Source organism: Pongo pygmaeus, chromosome 2 (assembly GCF_028885625.2).
Source record: "Pongo pygmaeus isolate AG05252 chromosome 2, NHGRI_mPonPyg2-v2.0_pri, whole genome shotgun sequence".
NCBI classification, from domain to species: domain Eukaryota; kingdom Metazoa; phylum Chordata; class Mammalia; order Primates; family Hominidae; genus Pongo; species Pongo pygmaeus.
The window spans coordinates 164,172,940-164,184,046 of record NC_085930.1 but is presented as its reverse complement, the minus strand read 5'-3'; the positions used below and the strand labels follow the sequence as shown (position 1 = coordinate 164,184,046).

Below are 11,107 nucleotides of genomic sequence, written 5' to 3'. Positions count from 1 at the left end.
AGTAAATGCAGAATCTCTGCTTGGGGGGTCTATATCAATAAACTCAGCCTCATCCAATTTTATGCTCCTTCTACCATTATCTCACACCCTTAATATCCATTCCCATAAGGGTTCCCTGGATTTCTGCTTGTATAAATTAGAAAACACAAGTAGTTCTTTCGGAGTGTAGTATACCTCCTCATGAGTCTGCTGGGACTTGAGTCTAGTTATAGCTCTAGAATCAAAAAGGGTGGTAGGAGTGGGCCCTGAGGAGAATTGATATTGTCTTGAATGGGAACTGCCTTACAGGAGGCCATTATCATTTCCTCAGGCAATGCAGGCTCAATCCTCTCAGACGGAGGCAGATAGGTTGATACAACTGGGGGACAGTGGAGAGGCTGCTTTTTCTGGGGGTGAAGAGACCTTTTCCACTGACAAAGAAGATTTACCTGAATTTAGGACTCAATGTCCCCAACTTCATTTGTGTCTTTCCATATGTCCCCATCTCAACTTACAGGATCCTATTTATTTCCAATGAATATCCTCACTATAATAGTAGACACTCTGTGAAGCTGGGACTTCAGCTTGTGTTGTAATTCAGCCAATCACAAAATAAGGTCTTGTGCCTCCATCTGAGAAGGTTAACAGTACTCAGTTCCTTACTTCTTATAAGTGGTTGATTAGGAGTATCCAAGGCAGATATTTTGCATATCTCTATAACCAGATCATGCCATAGACTGTCAGTGCCTTTTTTTTCACTACTGGAAAGAGAGTCATTAGCATTTTGAAATCTAATTAGTGTAGAGAGCCAATCCCGGGAACCCCAAAATCAATTCAGAAAAACAGAAAAAAAATTCTGTTTTCTAAAGAACCACCATCAGTACCAAAGTCTGTATCAGTCAGGGTTCTCTAGAGAACAGAATCAATAGGATATGTGTACATACACACAGCACACACACACACACACACACACACACACATATTATGGAAATTTGCTCACAAGATTATGGAGGCTGAGAAATCCCATGATATGCCATCTGCAAGCTGCTGAATGAGGAAAGCCAATGGTGTAATGTACTCCAAGTCTGAAGGCCTGAGAGCCAGGGGAGTTGATAGTTTACCTCCCAGTTCAAGGCTGAAGGACCGAGAACCAGGAGGGGTAGGGAAAGGCCTGAAAATCAAGAAAGGAGGTACCAGTGTAAATCTTGGAGTCTAAAGGCCCAAGAACCAGGGGGCCTTGTCTGAGGGCAAGAGAAGTTGGATGTCCCAGCTCAAGGAAGGGAGGGGTGGGGTAGAGAGAAAATTAGCTCTTTCTCTACCTTTCTGTTATATTCAGACTCTTAATGGATTAGATGATGCCTGCCACATCCATCCAAAGAGGATGGATCTTCTTTATTCAGTCTACTTATTAAAATGCTAAAGTCTTCAGAAACACCCTCACAGGCATACCCAGAAATAATGTTTTGCCAGCGATGTGGGCACCCCTTGATCTAGTTAAGTTGGCACATAAAATTAATCATTAGAGTCTGTCAAGTACCTTCCAGGCGCATGTGTGTGTGTGTGTGTGTGAGAGAGAGAGAGAGAGAGAGAGAGAAAGGGAGAGAGAGAAATATGCTAATCTCAAGGGAAATCAGATGACTCCTCAATGTTGGTTGGCATGTGCATGATTCTGCTAGAAATCATTCTGCCATGAGGAATGAGATGAGTAGCATGAGAAGGCTCTGCCACATTTGACAAACGCAAATGATGCCTTTCCAGATCTGTTTTCTTAAGCCAGGAGATTACATAAACACTTAAGAATTTTAGAATTTCCATACCAGTTTGACAGCCTAATATTCTCATTTCACAAAGGTGAAATGACAATGCCATGGGAACTGATGAATAGGTTTTAAAATAGAATGAAGCTTTTATAACTCTCTATAAGATATTGGCTTGAATCTCCTTTCATTTTATTTAGAGATAAAGATTCACCTCTAAAGCTAAGTGTACTCTTGATTCAACAAAAATCTACAGACATAATTCTGTTGTATGGGATACTCACTTTCTGTTTTATACAAAAAAAAGTCTGTAAGTGTCAAAGAAAATTTTCTTAAATCAGTTGGTATACATCTAATGTTATGGCCATCTGCCTTTGAAAGAAGTGGGCCAATGCTTTACTGATTTGCAAGTGTGCAAAAATATAGAGATCACCATTGGCTCTGTGCCATGCAGCTGGTCTATGTACATGTATCCTTGGGATTTCACTGTTACTGTGATGAGTTGGTTGAATGAATGAAACTGTTGGGGTTTTACTTAAGAATCTATTTTTATTTGCTGCTCATATTTCTAGCTTGCATTAACCAGGTTGAAAAAAATGAACCAGTGGACCAAATAGAATAATTACAAATACAAATGAGGTTTTGAGGCAGACATTTCCTGATTTAGTTTCATGAGATATTAATTAATTATTGAGTGGCAAAAAGGGCTTCATGGTTAAATAAGTTTGGGAAAAGTTGAGCTTAGTAAAGTTAAACAGATTTCTTTACTGAAAGATTCCTCAGAATTTTTAATATGATAATGTGCTTTGTGAATCACTAAGAAAGGAGATATACATATATATAAATATATAGATAGATAAGGGTGTGTGTGTATGTGTGTTTGTGTGTGTGTGTTTGTGTAATCAAACCAAGAAATTTGAGGTACACAATTTGGGAAATACTGGTCTGGAGAAAAATACTAGTACTAAGAATCAGTGCCTTGGTCTGGCACCTAGTTTGAGTCATTACCTCGCTGTGGGATCTTACTCAAGTCTTAGCCTCTAAAGGCCTTTTTGTTTTCTTTCTCTCTAAAATTAGGAGATTGAACTATATGACCTTTTAGTCCTTTTGCAGTTCTAACAAACAAGTCCTGTTTTACAGAAGGATATTATTAACCTTGTTGACATCAACCACAAAATGTTTACTAAGTATCACCATCTTTTCTTAATGTTATATTATGGATCCATAAACCATGAGGTTATCTAAACCATTCTTTAACCTGTGACTCAGCATTTTAAAATAACAAATGCTTACTGAGTTTACTTCTTCTGCTATTTAGATCAAAGCCATTCATATACTTTAACTGGTGTTTCCTAGTTTTTATTTTGTTGGATTTTGAGTGAGCCTACATCAAGAAATCTACTTTGTTTTTGGATGCCACCATAAAGTGGGTCTTTTCTGAATTCAAATACCTGAGGTCCCTTAGTCATCTTGAAGTAAGTTCTGTTTAGCACCCTGCAACATTCAATGTCAAACCGAGTGACACTGACCAAAGTAGATTAGAATCCTTGGTAGGTCTCTCCAAATAATTTGCCTTCTTAGGGACATCTGGTTCTAGGGTACAGTCTAAACAATGTCATTTGGTTTGGAGTCCAAGGACAAGATGGCATCTGAATTCATGGAGGCAAAGGCTGTGGTCACCTCAGTATGGACCAACATCTCAGCAGCTCCTGTTTGGATACCACGGCATTACTTTCTAGCATGATAAATTTTTATTATCATTCTGGTGGCCCAGACAAAATATGGCATTCTTTTTTGTATAATTTTCCCCTTTGCTTAAACATCTCATGGGACATAACTACCATTTAGACAGTCATTCTTTCCAGTTTATTGAAATAACCAGTGAAGATGAAACAGGTAGATATTTTCTTGCCAAATATTGATTAAAATGGATGTTTTAGTCGAGAGAAAAAATACCTGCAAAACATAATACGTTTTAGTTTATTTACAGAAATTACCTCAAAAATAAAGTTCAGAAGAATTTTATACCAGGAATCTCAACTTTTTAAAGAAGAAAGGATAGACAAGAGTTGAAAAATATTCTTCGCAATATTGTATGTCTGGTGAAACTTAACATTTTTAAGAAAAATGGCATGAATAAAACAATGGTATTAGTCTTCTTTTTTTTTTTTTGAAAAACATATACACATGTGTGATTTGGAAAGAACCAGTTTTTGGTAGACCAGTGGGCATGGGTACTTAGCAAATGCCTGTGCTATTGCTCCAACTATTCTGATTCATTCTAAGTGAGAGCCAAGAATATGGTCTGGTTTATGTGTCATGGTTCCTTCTTTTTAACATTCACTCTCATCTATACCCTTTCCTAAGGGAGAGAAATATGCTAATGTTAAGGGAACTCGCATAACTCCTTAATGTTTGTTGGCATAGGCATGATTCTACTATTCATTCTGCCATGAAGGCTGAGATGAGTAGTATCAGTGCACCCGATGAAGGGCTCTGACACATTTGACAAAAGCAAATGTTCTCTCCAAATCATACATGTGAATATGTTTTTCCAAAAAAAAGAGTACTAATACCGTTGTTTTATTCATGCCATTTTTTCTTAAAAGTGCTAAGTTGTTCCAGACATACAATACTATGGAGAAGATTTTTCAACTCTCGTCTATTCTTTCTTCTTTAAAAAGTTGAGATTCCTGGTGTGAAATTCTCTTGAGCTTCATTTTTGAGGTAATTTCCGTAAATCAACTAAAATGTATTATGTTTTGCAGATAATTTCCTTTTCTAAGGAAAACAACAATGCATTTAATCAAAAGCAAATATTTATTCTGCTGCTTTTTGTTGGACCCATGCAGCATAATTTGAAAAGAATGACTAGTTGTGTTAAAGAAAAAGAAAAATTATATTAATAAAATGCTCTTTTTCTACATTGGCCCCACAATGATTACGTTGTCTGGGTCAATCTGTGGGGTAATTATTACTTTGTATCCTTCTCAAGATAGTTTCCATATGTTCCCCTTTGTCTCAGAGCAATATCCTAATCTGCTGGCATGCTGTTTCATCAGGAAAGCATGCTTGGCTTCTCATAGGATCAAATGCAATGATTCCTTTTCTGGGACTAATGACCGCCAAGTGTCCTGGGAACAGGCTAACTGTGGCCTAATCTGTCAGGCCAGGCCCATCTTAGAACCAAGCAATTATTCTTTGTCCTTATGTAGTGTTCAGCCACTTACAGTTTCTCTGTTAATTCTTCTCAATATCTCTTCCCTGATTGATGCATAGGACCTCTAGCTCAGGCTTTCCTCTTAGTTTAGAAGTTGAATATGATGGAGTAAGAGGAGTGAGTGGGTGAATTGCAGGAGACCTTAGAGGCAGTGCTAACTTTTGATAAAACAGTGAAACAGTTGAACAGAAGAAGAGGCAATTTCTTTCTAGAATTTCCACTCTTTCTCCCTTTCTCACTCTCTCTCTCCCTCCCTCCCCTGCCCTCTCTCGCATGCACACATACACACACACACACTCACACACACTCATGCACACTCTCCACTCCTTTCTCTCTCTTTGCCTCCCCATGGCCTCTCCTGAATCTGCTTTTTATTCTCTACTAACTGTCAATCAATCTATCCTATGGTTTTATTTTTTTCTTAAATATCCACTGATAATATTAAAAGTTATGATACCTTCAGAATTATTTGCATCTTATCTAAGACTCAAGACCAAAAGACTTAAGAACTTAATAAAAGCAAAGCAAAAAGTTACAGAAAAAGAATTGATTTCACCCTTTTCTAGCTCTTTTGCTTTCTGCTGCTCTGCAGTAGGCAGGAGGAGGAGGAAAGGAAGAAAAGACGGAGGAGGAAGAAGAGGAGGAGAAGGAGGAGGAGGAGGACCTGGCTCCAGCTGCCCGCACTCTCCTTGGATGCTGGAGATCATGAGGTGGCAACAGTGCTAGGCGACTCTGGAGTGACCTCATAATGGCCTTGTCTTCCACTGCATCTCCTCCCAGAGCCCAAGAGGCCCTGAGCCTGTGGCACCTAGCATCGAAATGGGGAGCAGACAGCCCAGCCAAGGTGAGCGTGGAAGAAGACCTTCGTACCTCATATGTTGATTACAGCCTTTGGGACATTGATCAGAAGATCTGGTTAAGCTCCTGACCATGGAAATGTGAGGGAGGCAAGCTGACTGACTAGACGCAGTGGGAAAGAACATCTGCCACCAAGGGACTAGGAAATCCAGAGGACTGGTGCATTCCAAACAGATCTTCGGAGAGAAGGCATTGAAAATAAATGAAGGGAGGACACAGATGCTGGGCTGAAGGGCAAGGAGGCTGGGAACACAGGACTGGGCTCCCACACGTGGGGACTCATTCCTGGCCCCCAACAACTCCTGGGGAAGGGGTGAGTTGAGCAGGCAAGGAGCAACCTGCTCTCACCATGGACCTCTGGAAATCTGGCAGCAGGAGACCCCACATCCCTCATGGACACTTGAGTTGGCAGGGAGAGCTGCTTAGAGAGGTAGTAGGAGCAGAATTCCAGCCAGTATGAAGCTCAGAGGGTTTTGTGCAGGAATGTCTACAGCAGATCATGGCCAGAAGCACCTATCCCTCAAGGGTTGCCTTGCTTCCCTAGGATACTTTAGCCTTATGTGAACTGTTGGATCAGAATATAGCAGGATGATCATGCCCATGGAATGGGGCCAATCTGACCTAAGTGCACCCCTGTCTGCTGTCCTCTTCCGGGGCCCCAGCCTGGGTGCACCTGCTTGCACTGCAGCCTTGGATGCCCAGCTAGGGTACCTCTGAGGGAACTGCATCATAGCTCCTGCACTGGCAGACCATGCCTGACCATTGGAGATCTCCAGCAGAACAGCCCCTGCTGACCTGTGCTGGCCCACCCATCTCCCCCATACCACAGCCTCCCCCATGCAATTTGCTGGCATGTGCTCACCCACAGCTAACCCCCACATTACTTGATTGAGGGGAATGCACACTTTGCCTCCTCTTACCCACTGGCGCATGTGTGCATGTGCACCCCAACATGCCACCGCTGCTGCCATGAATGGACCCTACCCTCCTACCGTGACACCATTGTCAATGGGGAATGCACAAAAGGAGACCAGCCGCCCCACTTCCTGTCCTGAGCTGCCATTGCTGCTGGTGTGATTGCATGCACAGAGAACATCAGCCCTGTGCCTGCCAAAGCCCCACCTCCACACTGACACTGCTGCTGGCCACATAGATGCTGGTGGCTCCTGTACCCCTTGCCATGCCACCACCACTACCACCACTGTGACTGCCCACACGAGGCCAGTGCCTCTGTGGCAATCAGTGCCCTGCCTCAGTCTATGAGCGTGTACACCAGTGTGCTGCCACTGCTGATGGCACATTAGAATGAGGATGGAGCTTGCTGCCAGTGCCCAAAAAAGTGCTTTGGATGGCACCACCTATTGAAGTGTTGTGACCAGCAGTCTGGGAACACCTTGGCCTCTCTAAGGCAGCAGGATCCTAACCTTGAGGGGGCCACAGAACAAAGCCACGGGCCTGATACCAGCCCCTAAAAGTTAGAGTATGCATCTCAGGAGTTCTGAGCTGAGGCTTGGCTCCCTAAAATCTTCCAGAAATGAAGCCAGTTAACTGAACTTACCTTATACCATAATTAAACTCCCAAGGATGTCAAAGAGGATTAAAAAAAAATCCAAAGGACAGCAACTTCAAAGATTGAAGGAACATCAGCCCACAAAGATGAGAAAAAAATAGCACAAGAACTTTGGCAACTCAAAAAGCTAGAGTGTCTTCTTACCTCTAAACAACTGCACTAGTTCCCTAGCAATGATTCTTAACCAGGCTGAAATGGCTGAAGTGACAGAAATATAATTCAGAATATGGATAGAAATGAAGATCATCAAAATCCAGAAGAAAGTCAAAACCCAATCCAAGCATTCTAAAGAATACAGTGAAATGATACAGGAGATGAAAGATGAAATGGTCATTTTAAGAAAGAACAAAACTATCCGATAGAGCTGAAAAACTCACTTTACGGATTTTAGAATGCAACTGCAAATATTAACAGCAGACTCAAACAAGCTAAAGAAAGAACCTCAGAGCTTGGAGACTGGCTCTCTGAAATAACTCAGTGAGACAAAAATAAAGAACAAACAATAAAGAAGAATGAACAAAACCTCTAAGAAATACGGGATTATGTAAAGAGATCTGAGATACGACTAATTGGCATCCCTGAAAGGGAGGAAGAGAAAGCAAGCAAATTGGAAAACGTATTTCAGGATATCACTCATGAACATTTCCTCAACTTTGCAAGAGAGGTCAACATTCAAATTCAAGAAAGCAGTGAACACTTGTGAAATACTACACCAGAAGACCATCCCCAAGATACAATTATCAGATTCTCCAAGGTCAAAATGAAAGAAAAAATGTTGAAGGTAGCTACAGAGAAGGGGCGGGTCACATACTAAGGGAACCCAATCAGACTAACATCAGATCTTTCTGCAGAAACCTTACAAACTAGAAAATATTGGAGGCCTATATTCAACGTTCTTAAAAAAAGAATTTCCAACCAAGAATTTCATATTTAGCCAAACTAAGCTTCATAAGCTAAGGCGAAATAAGATATTTTTCAGACAAGCAAATGCTAAGGGAATTATTTGCCATCAGACCTGCCTTACAAGTGGTACAGAGGAGGTGCTAAATATGGAAGGGAAAGGCCATTACTGGCCATTACAAAAACACACTTAAATAGATAGACCAGTGACACTGTAAAGCAACCACACCAACAAATCTGCCTAATAACCAGCTAACAAAACAATGACAGGATCAAATCTGCACATATCAATACTAACCTTGAATGTAAACAGGCTAAATGCCCCGATTAAGACACAGAGGGACAAGTTGGATAAAGAAGCAAAACCCAGTGATATGCTCTCTTCAAGATACCCATCTCACATGCAATCAAATCAATAGACTCAAAGTAAAGGATGGAGAAAAATCTACCAAGCAAATGGAAAACAGTAAAAAGCAGGGGTTACTATTCTAATTGCAGAAAAAGCAGACTTTAAACCAACAAATACAAAAAAGACAAAAAAAAAAAAAAAAGGGAATTACATAATGGTAAAGGGCTCAATTCAATAAGAAGACCTATCCTAAATATATACACACCCAACATAGGAGCACTCAGATTTATAGAGCAAGTTCTTAGTGACCTATGAAGAGACTTAGATTAACTACACAATAACAGTGAGGAACTTTAAAACCCCACTGACAGAATCAGACAGATAACAACAAAGATAATCAGGACTTGACTTGGCACTTGACCAAATGGAACTAATAGACATCTACAGAATTCCCCATCCCAAAACAACAGAATTCTTCTCATCTGCACATAGCACATACTCTAAAATCAACCACACAATCCGGTATAAAACCATCCCCAGCAAATTAAAAAAAAACCCAAATCATATTAACCAGACTCTCAGACCACAGCACAATAAAAACAAATGCTAAATTGCTCAAAACCATACAATTACACGAAAGTTGAACAACGTATTCCTGAATGACTTCTTGGTAAATAATGAAATTAAATAAATAATGAAATTAAATAAATAATGAAATTAAAGCAGAAATCAAATTATTTGAAACTAATGAGAACAAAGTTACAAGATAACAGAATCTCTGGGACACAGACAAAATAGTGTTAAGAGGGAAGTTTATAGCACACGTCGAAAAGTTAAAAAGATCTCAAATTAACAACCTAATATCACAACTAGAGGAACTAGAGAAATGAGAGGAAGCCAGACCCAAAGCTAGCAGAAGATAAGAAATAACCAAAATCAGAGCTGAATTGAAGGAAATTGAGACACAAAAAAACATACAAAAGATCAATGAATCCAGAAGTTCGCTTTTTAATAATGACTCAGGTAGACCTCTAGCTAGACTAATAAAGAAAAAAAGAGAGAAAAACTAAATGAACATAGTTACAAATGACAAAGGTGATGTTACCACTTACGCCACAGATATACGGAAAATTCTCAGAGACTACTTTGAACACCTCTGTGCACACAAGTTTGAAAACCTAGAAGAAATTGATAAATTCCAGGCAACATACAACCTCTCCAGACTGAACCAGAAAGAAATTAAATCCCTGAACAGATTGATAATGAGTTCTGAAATTGAATAAAATGTATACTATGAGAAAATGCCTAGGACCAGATGGATTCACAGCTAAATGCTACCAGATGTGTAAGGAAATGCTGGTACCATTCCTACTGAAACTATTCCAAAAAATTGTGCAGATAGGAATCCTCCTCAACTCATTCTATGAGGCCAGCATCATCCTGATACCTAAACCTGACAGAAACACAACAATAACAACAAAAACTTCAGGCCAATATCCCTGATGAACATAGATGCAAAAATACTCAACAAAATAATAGTAAACAGAATTCAGCAGAATATCAAAAAGCTATCCCACCACAGTCATGTAGGCTTTATCCCTGGGATGCAAGGTTGGTTCAACATATGCAAATGAATAAATGTGATTCATTACATAAACAGAACTAAAAACAAAATCACATGACCATCTCAATAGATGCAAAAAAGGCTTTTGAAAAAATTCAGCATCCCTTCATGTTAAAAACCCTCAACAAACTAGACATTGATGGAACATGCTTTAAAATAATAGGAGCCATCTATGACAAACCTACAGCCAACATTATACTGAATGGGCAAAAGGTGGGAGCATTCTCCTCAAAAACTGGAACAAGACAAGGATGCCTTCTCTCACTACTACTATTCAACATAGTACTGGAAGTCTTAGCCAGAGCAATCAGGCAAGAGAAAGAAATAAAAGACATCCAAATAGAAGGAGAGGAAGACAAACAATTTCTGTTTGCAAATAATGTGATTCCATACTTGGAAAATCCCAGTCTTTTCCCAAAAGATCATTCATCTGATAAACAACTTCAGCAAAGTTTCAGTATACAAAATCAATGCACAAAAGTCAATAGCATTCCTACACCAACAACATCCAAGTTGAGAGCCAAATCAAAAATACAATCCTATTCACAATAGCCACAAAAAGAATTAAATACATAGGAATACAGCTAAGCAGGAGGGTGAAAGATCTCTACAATGAGAATTATAAAACACAGGTCAAAGAAATCAGAGATGGCACAAACAAATGGAAAAATATTCCGTGGATAGGAAGAATCAATATCATTAAAATGGCCATACTGCCCAAGCAATTTACAGATTCAATGCTATTCCTATCAAACTACCAGTGACATTCTTCACAGAGTTAGAAAAAAATTAAAAATTCATATTGAACCCAAAAAGAGCCCGAATAGCCAGGGTAATCCTAAGCAAAAAG

General features: G+C 39.7%; 1 long non-coding RNA gene across 1 annotated transcript; it reads right to left on the bottom strand.

The window, feature by feature from the left end:
- Positions 1 to 3,559: 3,559 nt before the first annotated feature.
- Positions 3,560 to 5,654, bottom strand: LOC129032591 (uncharacterized). The gene is made up of 3 exons (XR_008501401.1): positions 5,414 to 5,654; positions 4,967 to 5,114; positions 3,560 to 3,692 (listed from the first exon to the last, which is right to left on the bottom strand). It is a non-coding gene; the product is annotated as an uncharacterized LOC129032591 (long non-coding RNA).
- Between the last annotated feature and the right edge of the window lie 5,453 nt (positions 5,655 to 11,107).